This window comes from Chroicocephalus ridibundus, chromosome 4, assembly GCF_963924245.1.
Source record: "Chroicocephalus ridibundus chromosome 4, bChrRid1.1, whole genome shotgun sequence".
Lineage (NCBI taxonomy): Eukaryota > Metazoa > Chordata > Aves > Charadriiformes > Laridae > Chroicocephalus > Chroicocephalus ridibundus.
In genome coordinates, this window is record NC_086287.1 from 50,049,986 (window position 1) to 50,069,883 (window position 19,898).

A 19,898-nucleotide genomic window follows, 5' to 3' on the forward strand; every position below is an offset into this window, starting at 1 on the left:
AGTTTGTTATTGCTGTTATATTCATTGTACAAATAGTTCTGTTTATAGTTTACAAGCAAAAAGGTGTATTTGGTTTGCATGTGAATGTTTTGGTAGCAGGGGGGCTACAGGGGTGGCTTTTGCTAGAAGCTTCCACTATGTCCAGTAGAGCCAGTGCCAGCTGGCTCTAAGATGGAACCGCACCTGGCCAAGGCCAAGCCCAAGCCCATCAGCAATGGTGGTAGTGCCTCTGTGATAACATATTTAAGAAGGGAGAAAAAAAACCTGTGCAAGACCAGCAGCAGTGAGAAGAGAGGAGTGAGCATATGTGAGAAATACAACAACTCTGTAGAAACCAAGGTCAGTGAAGGAGGAGGGGGAGGAGGTGCTCCAGGCGCCAGAGCAGAGATTCCCTTGCGGCCCATGGTGAAAACCATGGTGAAATCCATGGTGAAGCAGGTTGTCCCCCTGCAGCCCATGGATTTAAAGGTGGAGCAGATATCCACCTGCAGGGTAAAGGAGGTAGAGAAAATGGGGAGTGAAGTTGAGCCTGTGAAGTAGGGAGGAGTGGGAGGAAGGTGTTTTAAGATTTAGTTTTCATTTCTCATCATCCTACTCTGAGCTGATTGGTAATAAATGAAATTAATTTTCCCCAAGTTGAATCTGTTTTGTCTGTGATGGTAATTGGTGAATGACCTCTCCCTGTCCTTATCTCAACCTACGAGCCTTTCATTATATTTTCTCTCCCCTGTCTAGCTGAGGAGGGGGAGTGATAGAGAGGCTTTGGTGGGCACCTAGAGCCCAAGCAACGTCAACCCACCACAAAAGATAAAGTAAACTATATGATGAATTACTGTTCCCATTTTACAGATGGAAAACTTAGGCTGAAAGATGAAATCCATATGCTCAATGTTTATCTATGCATAACACCCATTACCACCCTTGCTGACATAGTTTAAATGTATGGCTGAACTAGAAACTGAACCTCAGTAGTCAGATTCCCAGTCTCTTCCATAACCATGCGCCATCCTTTCCCTGAACCGTGTTTGAAAGCAGAACAGGAATTCAATGATGATAGTAGCTACCAGTGTATACAGTGCATATGTGAGTGTGAACTCTGTTATTTTTGAAATACCTCAACTAACTTTCAGGAATTATTGTATTGGTAAAGCTGGATCATTATTTAATGCTAATTAATTCTGTTATATACTAAAAAAGACAAAAAAATAAAGTTTTCAATCAAAGCAGTATCTTAACATTTTAATTCCAGGGACCAGTTATTTTGTAATTACTGAGTAATATTAACTGTCTTTGTCCAAAGAGGGAAAGTTTGTGATCTGGTTTGGAGACTAGAGTGCCATCTGATCCATTCCTGTACTGCTGCCAGAGGTAGTTCGTAACATCCTTGTGAAGGATAAAATCCTGATGGCAGGTAAAATATCTGAGGTTCATTTAAAATTCAGTAAAGTATTACTGTAAGATGAAATGTACCTCTTGTTCTCCTTTGGCAGTGTGGCTCTCATCATTTTAATGGTAACCTTAGGCCAAATTCCGATCTCCGTTCAGCACAGGAGTAAAATCACTTTCTACAGGGAAGTTCTTGGAATGATCCTGGTGATTAAGTTTTAGAACAGCAGTAGCCTCTGTAGCTTTCCCTTAGATATCAGTAAGTTAAACTGTGGTATAATCTGTGACTGTGAATGTGTCTGATGCATTTTTGTCTCTTGTGTCTATTTTTGTCCCCTGATTATTCTCATTTGTTATGGAAGATGAATAATATATCAGTGGTGTAGGTGTTTGTATAAAGGATTTTTTCCCTGCTTTAAAGAATAACACTGTTAAACTTTAATATTATCTTCTCTATATATTATATTAATATATTTTTTTCTCTAAAATTAAATATGTTTCTATTGCTATTTTTACATTCTATAAATTTGATGAAGAATATATTTACTTTTAATATCTGTGCCTAAATAGGAGTTATTTCTGATGGTGAGAAACTATTCAATACCTCCAGTTAAGTTTTAAATAATGGTTTCTTGCTTTTCTAGATCCTGTTTTTTTCTTCTATACATAGAAAGCAGTCAGCAGAGACAAGAAGCCGACAATAGAATAATTTAATTACAGTTAATTAACAAATCCACTAGATCACAATAAGTTAATAAAAGCAGGTAATAATATATCTTTGGTATAGAAAATCGCTGTTTGGAGGAAACATGACAGATGTGATCAAAGCATGCCTTGTATTTCCGTACTGCATATTAACTAGATACATCATTTTCAGTTATTCAGAAGTAATATATTGTCATGGTTTCGTCTGGGATGGAGTTAACTTTCCTGTTGGCAGCTTGTATAGTGCTGTGTTTTGAATTTTGGAGGAGAACTAATGTTTTTGGTTGTTGCTGGGCAGTCAAGGCCTTTTCTGCTGGGTGGTAGTGCACAAAAAATTCAGAGGAGACACAGCCAGGACAACTGACCCTAACTGACCAAGGGAATATTCCATGCCATGTGACATCATGCTCAGTATAAAAAGCTGGTGGAAGAAGAAGGAAGGGGGGGATATTTGGAGTTACGGTCTTCCCAAGTAAACATTACAAGTGATGGAGTCCTGCTTTCCTGGGAGATGGCTGAACACCTGCCTGCCAAAGGGAAATAGCAAATAAATTCCTTGTTTTGCTTTGCTTGCATGTGCGATTTTTGCTTTACTTATTAAAATGTCTTTATCTCAACCCACAAGTTTTCCCTATGCTTTTGTCCAATTCTTCTCCCCATTCCACTGGGGCCAGGGGAGAAGTGAGTGAGCAGCTGTGTGGTCCTAGTTGCTGGCTGGGGTTAAACCCTGACATAAATATAACTTATGAGATGTGATACACAATGGGTAGTGATATGCACCATTGTAATTTCTGAAATTCAAAGAGAATCTGCAAATATTACTTTATCTCAAATTAAGCTCAGTATTAGTTATAAAGGAATATTACCACATTTTTCTCCCTGAGTTTTCATTCACACATTGCCTTCAAACAGAGAAGCAATGAGCCTTCTGGAATTCAAGTAACTTATAGTAAGCATATTTTCTGTGGAAGTGTTTGGGTTTTGGCATGAACGTGTCAGATAGCATACATCTGTGATCTTTTGATTAATTAGGGATCACCGTTATATTTACTACCAGATGTTTTTTACTTCAAAAGAGAAATTATATTTCTGGGTATTTGAACAGCTGCATCATGTGCAAAATTAACGTAGGTTAGTATAGTACACACCTGCCTCAGAATTTTGGTGTTCTTCAGTGGAATAACATGAACTAGTTTCAAAAGAATAAAATATATAAGTGGCCATTAATGACTGTCACACATATATAAAACCACAATGGAAGCAGACTGATAGAAAGGTTGTCCTAGGGGATAAAAAAAAAAATTAAAAAAAAAAATTGTTCAGACGTGTAGTTAGTAGGGAATATTCATGTATGCCAGGGTGATACCTGGCTTTTAATTCATGTCGGGAGGTAGCTCTACGGTGTCAGAGACAGTTTCTGCACAATGAATACCCAAGTTCACAGGTGCTCCATAGCATTTTACATCTGTCATTGTTGAATGTACAGTTCCTGCCAAACACTATAAAATGCTATAAAGATTGAAAAACCCCCTATCCCACAACAAAATAGCTAGCAGTATTTCAATGTATGCAGTTCGGAGAAGGGTGATGATTTTTCTGTGTCATTGAGTCATAGTGTGAATTGTCACTATTGTATGTGGATATTTTGTCTGATAAATGGGATAATGGTTGTAGTATAGACTACCCACTCTGTGGTGTATCAAGAACAAGTTCCACATTATTATTAATATTATTGTTGATGAAGATAAGCATAACCAACTATAAACTCTAGTCAAAACCAGATGAATCCTCTTTTAGTTTCTATGTTTATAAATTTTATGTTGTAGATGATCTGCCTAATAAATTTTAAGTACTTGTACTTCAGAGGTGTTTCTATTTCATAGTTAATCATGAGATTTCTAAATAGGTTCATTATAAAGTACATTATAATCTGGTACTCTGGCAGCATGAGACCACACCACACCATAAAATGTTATCTTTTTTCCCCCCAACACACACAGGTTGCCGGAAAAAAGGAATGTGCAATGGAGATTGTTAATATGGAAATATCCTAAGAAATGGCATACCATTTGAGAAAATAAATATGCTACACTTTGGCATGAAGGATAATTAACTGTACCATGAATTAATGAAGACAGGTAAACTGAAAATGACTTTCCTTCTGTTCTTTCTTTCATTAATATTGTGTGTCTATATAGGTCTGCTATCTTCTTTCCAAACTTTATTCTTGGCTATTCATCTGTAACTTTTCATATAATCACGTGTGGTTGTGTAAGATTGATTGGTGATCAATTTTTAGGACAGATCTCAAACTCACTTTTAAATTGGTAGCTGTAGACTCTCCATTGGTAGCAGAAATAAATCATAGGAAATGGATTTGTTGGGACTCATCAGTCAGTGTTGTAGCCATGTTTGTTTGTGCTTAAAGCATATTCTGGATCTGAATGCCAGTTGCATCAATAATGAAGAAAACATTTGGAAAACTCTTGTATGGTCTCTTCTGCTTTCAGACTTTTGCAGCTTCATAGAGTAATTAAATGAATCCGAGGATGTATGCTGTTAGAACTCTAAGCTAAAGAGAGAAAACATTTAGCAACATAGAATGAGTTTTAAAAAGGCACAGCCTCCTTCCTTTTTATCATGTTAGTATCAGAAATATACTCTTAAATATAGTATGTCAGGGTAGTATGCTCAAGCATCCCTGTAGCAGACAGGACACTCTACTAGAGCTTGTAAATTGTGTGAAGTAACAGAATCACAGCAACTAACATCAAACACAGTCAAAGCAATAGATGACATTTTATTCTTAAGTTGATTATATTATCTAGGAAGCGTAAGTGTTATTCATTAATATTCAGAAAAGTCTGCATGCAGTCCAAGAGATGTGGGGGCAGCAAGCCTGGAGCCTTTTGTTAGAACATCAAAGTATGTTGATGCGAGCACAGTCTTTTATATTGTATTTGTACAGAGGAATACTGAATCATAAGAGAAATTTAAAGTATGGAAGATCTTTCAGTACTGTGGGTCTGATTTTTCACTACTTTGCATCTTTGTATGTATCTCTTGCATGATTGTGAAAAGTGAATTCTGATGGCTACCAGCACTGGAATGGGCCTTTTACATTTCACTTTTCAAATAATTAAATGGATTTTCAAACCCTTTGGTGTTGAAGAATTGGTTTTAATTATGTTTTTTCCTTGTACTAGAGTTTTCTGAGATTTTTTTCCTACATGTGAGTATGCTATTAAGTGAGAATTATTTTGAGTTTTGAGTTCCACAACCATCCTGGTCTTAGAAAAGCTTTCCAGCAAAAAACCTGACAAAAATAGAAAAAATTATATTATAAGAACATCAGGGCGTTTTCAATTATCTCTTTCCCCCCCAAAGAAAAGCAATCTGTTTTAATCAAGGAAGAGCATTATTTTCTTCTAAGAATAATTTGTTTTCTTTTTGGTACTTTTCAAATGTATAGAAAATGATTTTATGGAAGCGCAGTTTTTAGTATGCCTTATAGTAGAATATTACCATATTCTGTTTTAAGACTATTAGAAATTAATGGGCAATGATGAATGTCGTGTTTTAGAGAATGCTGAGAGGTGCTTTATGAAAGTTTTTGGTGTGTTGATGCAATACAATTGGAGAACTTTCAAAGATGGTGATGAGCTAAATTTGAATAAATTTGCATTGGTTAGTATTAATTTAGAGGCAAATTGAAGAAAGATAGAAATCCTAAATGAATTTCTAAAACTAATAAACGTGAAAACATGATGGATGTAGACTTGTCTGATTTGATATTTACTCTTTCTTTCTCTTCCTCTTAGGAAAAAAGAGTTAAAACTACCTTTGTACTATAGGTATTTATTCTATTACTGCCACTTGTCTTTGAGAATTCCTATCTCCAATCTGTGTACCACCTATTGGGTGGAATTCTGCACATTTATTTATATATGTCTTACAGCTTCAGGGTTTGTTTTGTTTTTTTTTTTTTTTGCATACTATTTACTGACAGGTCTTATCAAGAATTTTTTTGGCTAATATATAAAGTTCCTCAAATTGTATGTCTGGGTATAGATAATACCATTGTCAGTCTTAGACTCAGAGAAATATTTTTAAAAGTACATTTTAGGATTGCTTGCTTAAACTGCGGAAGGAAATTGTTGTGGACAAATTAACATTACCATTCCATAAATGTCTTCTTGAAATATATGCTTTTTACATTGGTTGAGGAAGCACAAATGGCATATATGATATTTATATCATCTAGCTACCCATACTGTTATCTTCTGAATAAAGTAAGAAATTCCAGGCTTGTGTATGGGGTTTGCTTGGCAAGGTTTTGGTAGAGGACGGGCTACAGGGGTGGCTTTTGCTAGAAGCTTCCACTATGTCCAGTAGAGCCAGTGCCAGCTGGCTCTAAGATGGAACCGCACCTGGCCAAGGCCAAGCCCATCAGCGATGGTGGTAGTGCCTCTGTGATAACATATTTAAGAAGGGAGAAAAAAAACCTGTGCAAGACCAGCAGCAGTGAGAAGAGAGGAGTGAGCATATGTGAGAAATACAACAACTCTGTAGAAACCAAGGTCAGTGAAGGAGGAGGGGGAGGAAGTGCTCCAGGCGCCAGAGCAGAGATTCCCTTGCAGCCCATGGTGAAAACCATGGTGAAATCCATGGTGAAGCAGGTTGTCCCCCTGCAGCCCATGGATTTAAAGGTGGAGCAGATATCCACCTGCAGGGTAAAGGAGGTAGAGAAAATGGGGGGTGAAGTTGAGCCTGTGAAGTAGGGAGGAGTGGGAGGAAGGTGTTTTAAGATTTAGTTTTCATTTCTCATCATCCTACTCTGAGCTGATTGGTAATAAATGAAATTAATTTTCCCCAAGTTGAATCTGTTTTGTCTGTGATGGTAATTGGTGAATGACCTCTCCCTGTCCTTATCTCAACCTACAAGCCTTTCATTATATTTTCTCTCCCCTGTCTAGCTGAGGAGGGGGAGTGATAGAGCAGCTTTGGTGGGCACCTTGAGTCCAGCCAAGGTCAACCCACTACAGCTTGTCATGATGATGTAGGGATGTATTACAGCAGTTCACCTTTTTTTTCCCCCTTCAGTTTAAATGGTAGGTTTGCAGGTTTTTCAGGATCGACAAAACTGTGTTATCTAATATTGGACATAAATTGGACAAAACCATAGCATTTAAAGTAGTGTGCAATAAATGCACTTGTTATGGTTCTGCCATTTTTTTAATGCTTGGCTTAATTTTAAATAATATCATAGTGTTTAAACAAGTTTTGTTGTAATGGAAACAAAAAATGACAATTATGACAGTTTTTGATTGCAAAAAATATTCAGGTGCATTACCCATACTTTTGCAGTACGGACTTTTAACGATATCCCTTCATAAAGGCCTTAGCAACCAAAAGTAGCTTTATCTTCTTCAGCTGGTGTAACTTGAGAAAATGTAAGGTTAAAACTTGATAATCTTCAAATCTTTTGAACAGGAAGGGACTCGTGTAAAATGCAGCTCCTTTCTGAAATTGTTGTCCCATCTAGAATTTACTCAATGGAGTAAACCTTTTCAAACATGTCTCAGAAAGCCCTTAAGCCGAGCTATAGCTTTCTCTTCCATCACTTAAGAAGATAAATTGATGCGCCTTAAGCATTTTTCTCTTATGTGTCACATTCCATATTGCATCTCAAAGTCTGGACAAATAACCTTTCTTGAGAGAAGAGAAGGCAAACATTTCAAATAATGCTTGTTATGAACCACCAACAGGTGATACGTCAATAGCATTTATTTTCAAAATTTCATACTCAGCTTGGGTTATGAGTTGGACTTGCTGAACCTGTGCCCTCTTAGACTTTGTCATCTGCATCAGCAAAATTTTCTTGGAGCTTTTCCCAAGGAGCACAATTGGAAACAATGCGCTGTGAGAAAAGCAGATATTATGCTTACAGCTTCTGTAAGCTTTAAGTACAAAACATCAGTTGAAAATAATGGCTCAATACTTAATGACTTTGTAATCCAGGTAGTATAGTCCTCAAAATCCACTGCAATAAAATAATGAAAAAGTATTATAGATAAGCTTTAACATGGCCCAGAGGGATCAGATTGGTCATGAATGTTCTATGCTTTGAAGACTGATGTTTGAAAAATCTTTGAAATGGTGGCCTTGCAATCATAAGTCCATATATCCTGACCTTGGCAAACTGTCCTTCCTGCAAAAGGTTTTCTAACTGACCAATGAATTGTAAAAGACTTAGCAACAGCTTCTATTCTTAGGTAGGAAATATTAAAAAACTTCAATATTAGAATATTGGTACTCTTCAACTTCTCAGACTTAGAAGCTGAAAGAGACTAATTACTGTGGGGGTAATGGGAGAGGGGAAGAAGCAAAGGACAGAAGTCCAAATGTCAGAAGCGAAAAGCTAGAGCAAATATATTTAAAAATATTTGAAACCCTTTTGGATTAAGGAGTTTTTATGTGACCTTACATGACATTCAAGAAGAACAGTTGTTATTCCAGAATGATGAAGAACTGGCTGAAAGCGCTCAGAGTTAGTCCTCAAGGAACTAATCTGCTGTCAATAGGTAAAGGTAGTTCGGCAGAGAATTTAAACCGTTGCAGTCAGTAGCTGATGACAACTGCTTCTTACTGTTCAGCCACAGAAAGATGGAGCTGCTTTCTACTTGGGGACTAGCTCATTGCTTTTACTTGCACACTTCGCTGAAATGTTTGCTGGATTATGTTCTGAACTTGCACTTTCTTAGTAACACTTTTGAAGTGCTTGATCCAAGCAAGTATTATAATATTTTACCCCGGTCCCTAAGATATCATTTATTTATGGTTTAAAGTTTCCCCCATGGGTTTTCTTCCTTTTCAGAGATGTCATTTGCCACTGAATCCATGTTTCTCAATATGGTTTGAAAAGCTCTAGAAAACTTGGCCTGTATTTGAATTGTAATGCAACCTGAAAGCAGAGGAGTTCTGATAGTGTTCCAAGGTTATTTGGATTTTGAACTTCGTATCACTTTTAAATAAAAAATGTGGCTATAAGAATTGTTTCTGGAAGATGACAGAAATGCCTCTCAATATGTAAGAATGTGTTGGATTAAAGGGTGTCTTACAAATACTAAAATTATTTATTTTGGAAGAAAATAGAGTGACAGAAATTTTGTAAGCATCAGTATTTTTCATCCATCTTATTTTATATATATAACCCTGATTCTATTTTTAATGTGCACTCAAAGAGGAGATTTTCACAAGTGAGAATCTGAGCACAATTCCATTTGAAATACATGAGAAACATTTTTCTTATTTCCCAGGGTGTCTTTGAAATATTTAGCATAAATCTGTGAGTATTGTGTCTTCCCTGAGGCATAGGAAATTTATGGACAGCTCTACTCCGATTCAAGGTGTGGACTGTCTTGCCTTGCTGTCTAAGCAAACAACTTTGTGACTCAAATGACTGTTTCTTTTCACTCTTCCTGCTGCCACCACAGGTTGCTTCCACATGAAGCTACATCATCATGTTGCTCATCTCCTACATTTTAAATTCCCTGTGTAAGGATATGACACTGTTATTACAGAAGAATGCTTTCATGTAGCATTTGCCAGGAAACAAATAACATTGCTTGGGAAAACTATCAGTACTGCTAAAGCTGCTGAATATACTGATATAAGTTAAGAACTTTTACAATTCTTAATAATACCCCATTTCTTTCATTTACAACTGTCTTACCACACTTTCAAAAAAACCCCAAAAATGTTAGCCATGTGATTCAACATAGATGTGAGCTAGTCCCCATTTTGGAATGTAACACATTAAGTAGCAAAATAATCCCATGACTATAGTTTCTTTTATCTGTCTGCATATAGATGTTTTGGCATTTTAGATCCTTAATAAATCACTTGAAATGGATAACACTTTTTTTTCTCTTTTGACTGTTTATCTTTTTTATTTCTTCTTTCTTTTATTCCATAACGCTTCATATTTCCAACTTTACAAAACTATAGGATATCAAAATTTAGAGATTCATGAGTGAATATTTCCCACATCATGGGACAGAGGGTGAGGATTACTGAAATAAAATAAAGAATGTGAGGCTCTGCAGAGGCAGAAGTATAGACTGTGAAGATGAATTAATGAGCAAAGTGCAGGGGAGGAGTGAAGATCAAAGGTTTGTGATTAAGTGCATTATCATAGGAACATCACACAAAATTGTATATAATCAAGTGATTAGTTGCATGGCTGGAAAGGTCTTTAAAAAATATTATTTTTTACTGTCTTGATTCACATATATGGCTTAATATGTGTTATTTAACGAAAATTAAGCACTCTGAAGTTAGTGATACCAGCAAGTCTCTGTATTTTATATAAGTGTGTGCTTAACTACATGTTAGAAGTCTACATTTAATTCAAGAAAACTAGCAATTTACTGCAGAAATAAATGGTACATAATTTTAAGTAAATACTAGAAGTATGTGAAGAATTGTTTGAGCTGTATATGAGAACCCCCTGAGCAAGGCTGACATATGGCTGGTGATAGCCTGTAGGGAAACGTACAGTGCAAGGAGGTAATAATAATCCTTCTTGGAAATAAAGGTCAGAAGTGATAGCAAATGCCAAGAAATCATCAGGGATTTTTTTAGAGCCTATTGGGTCAGAAAAACCTCAGTAGGCTCATGTATTTCCTTAAGTATAAGAAAGGTTTCAGTTTGGATTAGGGAATATGAGGGCTTGTGAGTGAAGTAGAGCTTGAGCCAATGGTTGCTTCTTCTAGGAGGGTATATTAGTTTCAGTAGGTTATGCTTTTGAGCCATTGACCTGATTTCCAGCACTGTTGATTTCAATAGAAGCTAAGGCACTAAGAATTTCAGGAGTTCAGTTCCTATATTTTCATATATGGATAATTAAAATATATTTCTGGAAATTTGTATTTTAAATAATCATATGTTTAACAATGTTCTGTGTTAACAAATGATTGATTGAACTGTCCAGTAACCAGAAGCTTACCTTTTTCCTTCTCGATTATCCTTTTCATTTCATATGAAGAATTATGAAAAGTAAATCTGTTTTTATTTTTTTTAAATGGTAGTGGTGATCACTCCAGGCTCTGAATGATGGATGTTCATATGGCAAAAGTTATTTTTATGAACAAGTTATCTCTAAGTACAACTGGCATGCACTTGGCTTTTAGGAGTATGTTCAGAAGGTAGGAATGGAAATAAAATCGTGTTGTTGATGCAACCAGATAAGTGTTAAGACAAGTAGTCAGAAGAAAGTACAGCAGAAGTTAGCATGACCATTAACTATTCTGTACATGGAGAAATACAGATTTTCAATTACCATCTTTGACAAACTAACATTTATTGACCTGTTAATTTATTTACTTCTCTATTGGTTTTGTAAATACAGGTATTAATTGATGTGTAGCCCATGCATTTATATAGAGAAATATGAGAATGCTCCTGTTCGTATTTATTGTATGCAGAGATTTCCAGAAAAAAACATAACATTTTGAAGAATGCATGTGATAATAATGATGGCAAATTATTTGATTTGCCATACTCACTTTTATTTGGAATTCCATTACTGTATTCTGTCTCTCTGATAAACATCAGCTTGTCTGTGTTTGAAAATATTTACCCCTGCCTTGCCAATTATAATTCACTACTTTTGAAAATACACCTGTCTTGTTAGCATGAAGTTTCTTCTTGGGAGTTTTTTTTTTTGTCTCCCAGACTAACCTTTATGCCTGCAATGAGTTCCTCACAAATGTCTTCAGAGCTGACTTTTTAAAAACTCTCTTTACAGTTTTTATTTTTTATTGCACCTGTAGTAGTTTTCTATTGTGTGCAAACGAGTGGTTTACAGAGACCAACACTTCTCTAGATCAGTAGCCTCGTACACTTTGTCTGCCATATTGCTGTGTTCTTGTTCCTCAGCATTTCCATCCAGTTCATCTGTATTTGTAAAAAACTAGCACGATGCAGCTCATCTGCACCTGCACTGTGGGAACAACTTGTTACCATGGCTATCATCAGAATTAGTATCAGTATTATTATTCATTGTTTCTGATGGAGATTTTTGTATTTCTAATTTTTATATAAACTGCCTTAATTTGGGTAATTTGATGACTCCATGTTAGATAACCTTATCAATACTTTTCTTTCAAAATACAATCTGTCTATATAGTTTGTTTCTATTCCAGTATAGTTCATCCATCCATTCCGATGAGGCTTTATGATGCATTTTAGCATTATGGGAATCAGCATACATGAAAATTACAGGGTTTTTCCTAGACAGATAGATAACAGCAACAAATTAAATAACAAAATAACAAATTACTGAATTAAATTCAGTGAGTTCTGTATGTCTGTAAAAATACTAAACTTTATAGAAATATTTTATTATCCACTGATCTATTTGTCCTGTTTCTAGATGTAAGATTTTAATCCGCTACGCTTTTTATGTCTAAACAATCTGTCACTAGATTACTTGAGAAACCCTAAGAATGTAATTATCTGTTTCCTGCTACTATCAAAATACAGTGTTGTATTATACTTTGGTATTATTATTAATCTGGTTCCTTCTATTCCTTGCCAAATGAGAGTTACTTCTAACTCAGTATGGTTAGGATTCTGTATTAGCAATAGTTGATCGCATTAGAATAGTCTATGATTCTTTAGCAGTTGCATTAACATGAAATTCTCAGATGCTTTGTAGCCTTACAGATTTGGGCTGTAAGAAGTTTAGCTGTGTAAACAGGTGCGTAGAAATAAATAGGAAAGCTAAAACCATAATGTTTACTATAGTGCTTTTTCTGGAATACTGCCAATATGACTGGGAAGATCACTTATGAGATTGTTCCAGCAATTATACAAGGCTATAGATGAAGTAAAGCACATACTTTATATAACTAAACAATAAAAAAGCAAGAGGGACAGAAGAATGAGGGAAAGTCATTTAACTGTGGTTTTATCAAATGCAGCACTGTATTGTCGTGGGTTTGGCCAAATTGGCTAATGGCCAGTGACAGATGCTCTCCCCCCACCTCTCGCACACGGAGAGGAGGAGGAGAGATAAAGAAATTTACGAGTTTAGAAGGAACTAAGCTACTTTAATGAAATATTAATAATAAGATATAAAGGAAAATAATGAAATAGATACAGTATATACGAAACCACATTAAGCTCCCAGGATGATGTCACCAGCAGGCACTGGGGAAGTCCCAGACTGGACTCAGTGATGGGTGGGAACTGGATTCCACAGCTGGAGTCAGGAACACATGGATTGGGATCAAAGCAGATGAACAGACAGGTTCCTCCTCCGATGTCAGCTATTGAAGAAAGAGCCTGACCCTTTGATCCCTCAGCTTTTATACTGAGCATGGGGCAGATGGGATGGAATACCCTGTTGGTCAATTTTGGGTCACCTGTCCTGTCCACTCCTCCATGCAGGTGGGACCCCTCTATGCTTTTCCATTTCCAACCCTCCATTAAATTAGCTGACCTTGGTTGTTATAGAAATAACTATAAGCAAAAGCCTCTCTGTTTACCATTCCTTGGCACTAATTGTAAACGTTGGTCTTATCACTCTAAGAATGAACCGTTTTCGGCACAACATGCTGTTAATTTCAGAGAGTTAGAAGAGGCCTAGCTGAGAAGTAAAATTACTGAACAGAAAGCTGGTTCTGTTTTACCTCAAACCAGGGCATGTATTCACTCACATTTGATGATGTAGCATCCAGCTCCTTGTTCTCCTTGTCATCTGTCCTTCACACCAGATATATGTGATTTATGAAGAGAGTGTGGGGACTTGTTTCAACTCTTGATATTTGTTGGCAGATTCACAGAGAGCTGATAGAATCAGTAGACTTCTATTTTTGTTTGTTTGTTTTTAGGGGAAGACCCTTACTAGCAGCACTATATTCAGGTTGTACCCAATCAAACCAGGTCTGCTGATTTGCAAGGAACATCCTTGGAGCATTCTTTGTCCTCTGCTGCTTAACCTCATTAATCCATATAGCTTGAGACTGAGGCAGGGCAGGGAGGTAATTCTTTGACTATTCATAACTTGTTTCCCTGAAGTCTTTGAGGTTTTTGAGACCGGTTAAGGCATAGGCAGCTTAAGCTAAACTGGGAAAAGTAGGAAAAATGAAAAATAGGGTTTGACCAGAGGCATGTTAGTTCATTGTTGGAAGGGACTTTGTTGAATTAGCAGCATACTCCCTTCCAGTCGTGTTTCACTTCAGTAATTACTCAGGCAGATTAGACAAGCAAGCATCTTATGGCAATTCTCTGGGTGGAGCCAAGTCAGTATTCTTTATTATCTTTTCAGTACTATGAGAAAGTGCCTTCTCATTGAGTTAGAATGCCTTCAGTCCTCTAGACTCCAGGCATACAAGGAAATAAGGACTGACTGTGAAACTGAGAGTAATTACTGTGGGGCTGTGTGCATGTGAGGCAGTTTTTTAATGTTAGTGCTCCTTACAGAGTAACAAGCAGGTATGATCATGAGGAAGAAAGGAATAGTTTCTGTCAGCTTTTGCATTTGCGCGCTCTTATGCATTAGATATGTAAACATTGTGTAGATGTAAATAAAGGATTGGCTTTAAGGAACCCATACGCTTAGCTTAATAAACAACTTGTACTTCCTAAATGCTTTTACATCTTTGCAAGTCACATAAATGCAAGATTCAAGACCATTACACTTCCCTAAATCTGTGGGGTTTGCCTTTTTTTTCTTCCTTTAATCATAAATGCAGGTCAGATCTCCTATCCAGGTCAAGTTTAGTCAAGTTTCACTGAAGTTCTATGCAATTCACTGACAGTGAAATGTTCCTATATTTAGAAAAAATAGGGAATCAGGCTGTTCAAAAGAAAAAGCCAAAGCATGAGAGCAAGAGAACAAAACTGCAAGTTTTGTCACAGTACAGACTGTGGTAATGGCTTTTAGATGTCATGCTCTCAAAGTGGATCCAAATGTAAAGAAGGGGGAAACAAGTGTTGCAGCATCTTGTCTGGGGCTGATCAGTCTGTCTGTTTCATTTGCCCAATGTGTCTTAAGTCCTATTCCCATTTCTGTCATTACAGAGAGTGCTTAGAAGGTTTCTTCTTCCCAGCTTCATGCTGCTGATGTATTTTTGACTTATTGTTCTTGCGTACAGATAAAGAAAAATGAATGATGATTTTAGAAACTTCTAGGTTCTCCACACAAGAAAAAGGAATTTCTCCCCTTTCTCCAAGACTGCTTTGTAGAAAGATGGGACGGTGATCAGCTTTGAGAAGGATAATTGCTTTAATGCTACTTGATTTACAAAAGGTTTGCATCACATTAAAATTCTCATGTTGTTACTGGGTTTTTTTGAAGAGTGTGGAGAGTAAACTGTGCAATACTTTTTTTTCTACCTTTAGCCTCCTTTGCCTTCAGAGATAAGGACGAGGAGCTTTCATGCAGCAGTCACGCTGCTCTGTTATTTTATTGTGGAAGATAGTGATAGCATAAAACATGTTTTGAAAAACTCACTTATTCTATAGCAGGGATCACAAGTTTTCTGGTCCTGTGGCCATCAGTACCAAACTCTTCATATGGCTGAGAGCTGTAAGATGTATACTGCATACCTTAGAAAACTAGCATTAGCAGAGTACTTAATAGATGGAGGATGATAACAGCTTCTTAGGGGTTCTAATTTCCCAATTAAGTGATGGGGCACAGCCCGGAGATGCAACTGGACTCCAGAGCAACCCTGTGGTGTTAGCTTTGCAGCTCCTTCCGCAGAGATGTGTGTTGTTCAGCAGCACCCACACAACGGTAACTTTGCTGCCTCGGCAGTCTCTGAGGACAGGAGAAAAATAGTGGCTTTGATGGATTTAATGGCCCTCTGGAGAGGTACCTGTGCTTGCCAAAGAAGTGTAAAGGCAGCATGTGTGTAGCTTAAACCAGCTGTCTGACTTTTAGATAGATAAAGTCAGGTGAAATTAATCCCACTGCAGGTGACCCAAGCGAAATTCAGTACCCACTTCCATCTCAGTTTGTTCAGTGGAATCCTTCCTATTGCCTGCTCTGAGGGAAAAACACCATACAATTGGCATAGCCATACAGGAACAAATAAGAAGTTAAGGTGGCAGGTAACTCCAAATATTTTTTAAGGAATGTTATGAGAAGTTTTGAAAAACTAGAGGTGAATTTTCAGTTTCTGAAAGTACAGCTTTCCTGAAGTCAATGGAGTAGCACGGATTTAAGCCATAGGAAAATTTATACATTTTAAAAACTAAAATTATTTGTAATTAAAAATGTTGGCTTGACCATGGTTTCATTGCACAGATGGGACTGGCATCAAGTTTCCCAGGACACCTTTCCTTCAGCAAATGCACTGCAGGCCTGTTCTGATCTTACTGTGCCCGTTTAATCATTAATTTTTGCTTCTTTTGCCAAGAATGGTGCCAGTTTTAGTTTGACTGTTGACAGTGATTTTTCTGAACATCAGTCTGCTATGCACTGTGCTGAGATCCACCAAACTTATTTCAAATAACAAGTGAGAACATCCCCCCCTTTTACTCCTCCACACACTGCTCTTAATATAGGGATTGTATTCACATCAAAGCTGTCAGAAGGTTTCTGTGATCTCATTAGCTATACTTATTTCTACCTACAGATTAAATGAATCATCAACCGAAACAGCACTAACGACCAACTGGTAAGACTCACATGGCTATATGTATATCCGTGCTGAGAATAGATATCTTCTCAAGTCTATAGATCCAAGTTGTTAAATTTGCTAGCTTTGCAGACCTAAAAAGGGTTAAGTCTCATCTGAGATGAATTTAGTTCTGAAGTCTTTAACATGGAAACAAAATTGTTAAACCCTTTTAACAAGTAGTTTTATAATTTCATATAGCATATGAAAAAAACCCCCACCTTTATATTTATAGAACACTGAAGGAACTGAACTGAAAATATGTTTTAATGCTTGTGGAATTTTTTTCTTTGTTTTTATTTACGTAGTTAAAATACAGAGTCATTTTATTTTATGGCAGTGTGAGGTAAATTAGATAGGTGGTACCCAATAGAAATTAGCCAAGTTGATTCAGCCAATTTAAATGCTTCTGAATATAAGTGTGTGCTGTAGGGGAGCGAAATCAGATTAAACGTCAACATGAACAGAGATTGGACATGGCTAGAAGCTAGGTGTTAAATAAATGATGTAGGGATATTTGTGATGGATGATAGCAGGTAAAGGACCTGCATAGTGAAAAAGTAAAAGGATTCTCATGTCTAGCTATTGGTTAATCATACTGTTTGAAGATAATTTTAGAAGGTGGTGGGAAGAGTGGCCACTGGAAACTAAATTTTGTAACAGCCAGCAGCCATTTCTGGAGGAGCTGGGCAATACAGAGCACATCTGTCAGCAAGTTGAGGCAGGTACCTCTCCGAAGGTTGAGGGCTCTCGTTTGCTCTTCAAGGATGAGAGAGAGAAATAAATCTAGCAGAGAAAAGATGGAGAATTCAGAGCTGGTTAGTCAGATATGGAATTCTTTAATTCTGTATCATCTTTCTTTACAGTTAAGGGTAAAGATTTCTACAGACTTGAGAAAGTGAGATTTATTCTGATAAGGAATATAAAGTGAGAGAAAACATAAAACTCTATATCCTCTCTCTCATTCAGTGAAACATAGATACCTAGTCTAAAAGCATTCATTGTACAGAGGAGCTCCATGTGTCATTGACACACACAGCTCCTCTGTGCCCGTGCAGAGCCAATCTAGTGGAACAAGTGAATGTCTGACCAATGAGAACAAATCTCACACAGTACACAAGCACACTCATATTTTAAAGCGCAGGAGAAACAGCTTTTCCTGGCATAGCTTTGACAGGAGTTTGCGTCTGTCTCATTTCCAGAAGCAAGAAAAATAAATCTGAACTAGGATTAAGAATTCCAACCTACACAACTGAAACTTTGTATTTCCAGAACTCAATGCCTTATTTTTTGAGGGTCGTAAAATTCTTACAAATGGAGGAATTACATTTTTTGTAGATCGTCATGTATGCAGAATAATGTCCCTTGTGGTACTGTGAGGAATTTCCCAAACTATCAGTTTGTGATCAAAGTACATAGCATCAAAATTGTATTTCCTAATAGTCTCTTGCAATCATTCAATCATGTCACCTTGTTATCAGATGTCAGAAAACCTGTGTAGATATCCAAAAGATGATCTTCATTGTTTCCACATCACCCTATATTGTTCTGAGACAAATGTTCATAGGTGAAAAAGTAAAGCTACTAAGTACCAATAAGCTATGTAACTCAAAAGGCAAAAATTGCTATGTATGATCAAGCCTTGTGATACAGAAAAACATTCTTCTCTGGTAAATTGTCCGAACGTTACAAAGATTTACGTGAACAGTGACCTTTGAAAATCTGGTATTTCAGTATCATGTACTTGAGTAATAAATAGCTCCTATGCTGTGAGGACAGACTGAGAGAGTTGGGGTTGTTCAGCCTGAAGAAGAGAATGCTCTGAGGAGACCTTATAGCAGCCTTCCAGTACCTAAAGGGGGCCTACAGGAAAGATGGGGAGGGGCTCTTTAACAGGGAGTGTAATGATAGGACAAGGGGTAATGGCTTCAAACTGAAGAAGGGTAGATTTAGATTGGATATCAGGAAGAAACTCTTTATTGTAAGGGTGGTGAAGCACTGGAACAGGTTGCCCAGGGAAGCTGTCGATGCCCCATCCCTGGAAGTGTTCAGGGCCAGGCTGGATGAGGCTTTGAGCAGCCTGGTCTAGTGGGAGGTGTCCCTGCCCACGGCAGGGGGCTTGGAACTAAATGATCTTTAAGGTCCCTTCCAACCCGAACCTTTCTATGATTCTATGATTCTAAATTATGTGATACAGTATAGCTGATTTAGCTGATTCCATTCACTGCCAATTTACATGTCTGTGTGTCTAGATCAGAGGTCAGTGCAAAGGCTTTGAATGCCATGCAGTCAGCTTGGGACCTCTCAGGTTGGCTGCATTTGGTCAGCAGAAATTAAGAAGGAGCTGGTTGTGGCAGCCAGCCAAAGGCAAATGAAGAAGGCAGCAGCACTAGCTTCAGGAGAGCGTGGAAAGGAGTCTATGGGAGCAGCCCTGTGATAGAGAGAAGCAAATACCAGCACTGAAATTTCCAGCAGTTCATTATGCAGTGGTGGCCAGCCCTCGAGATCTTGACAGGATCGGAGTACTGAGTGGCAAGGATTGGAGTGGAAGAAAGCAGAGGCTCCCAACCTCATTCCCCTGCAGACAGGCAGCCCGAGTCCCATGTGACCCCAAAGTGTCAGTGTCAACAGCACCTCCCCTCTCTTCACAAACATACACGTAATAGCAAATAATATTGCCTAGAATTACTCCTAGGTGTCTACCAAACAATCCCTTCCAAAGTCTCAGATTGTGTGGTACATATGGTGGCATCAGCCAGTTAATTATATCTGAGTTAATGGGGAAGCTGTAAGCAAAAGAAATGCTTTTTCTTTTCCTTTTTCTTGGAAAGGGAGATGCTTCAAGTCCTATCCACTCCTTACATCTGAAAGTAGTAAAGGAGCTATTTCTGATCTCTTCAGGGCTGTTCATATGTATAAGGAACACAGGTTCAAATGATTGGATGGCATTTAGATAGATGTGTGTACCAAACTGAAGTCAGTAATATGCCGCTAGTGCCATGTATCACGGGGATGTTCTGATAGGTAAAAGAATTTAGAGATAAATAATCTATTTATCAAATATTGCGGGGATTGTGTTGGGTTTTGGGGTTTTTTTTGACCTTTTTTTCC

The 19,898-nt window shown here is 37.4% G+C and overlaps 1 protein-coding gene across 7 annotated transcripts in view; it reads left to right on the plus strand.

Moving 5' to 3' along the window:
- The window catches only part of LRRC4C (leucine rich repeat containing 4C), a 563,896-nt gene that overhangs the window by 321,708 nt on the left and 222,290 nt on the right, over nt 1-19,898 (plus strand). For 6 of the 7 annotated variants that reach the window (XM_063332672.1, XM_063332664.1, XM_063332667.1 and 3 more), the window contains one exon: nt 4,092-4,229. The exons of the other annotated variant lie outside the window; for it this stretch is intronic. The gene's annotated coding sequence lies outside the window, so the exon portion shown is untranslated. The remainder of the gene's footprint in view (nt 1-4,091; nt 4,230-19,898) is intronic. 7 annotated transcript variants of the gene reach the window in all.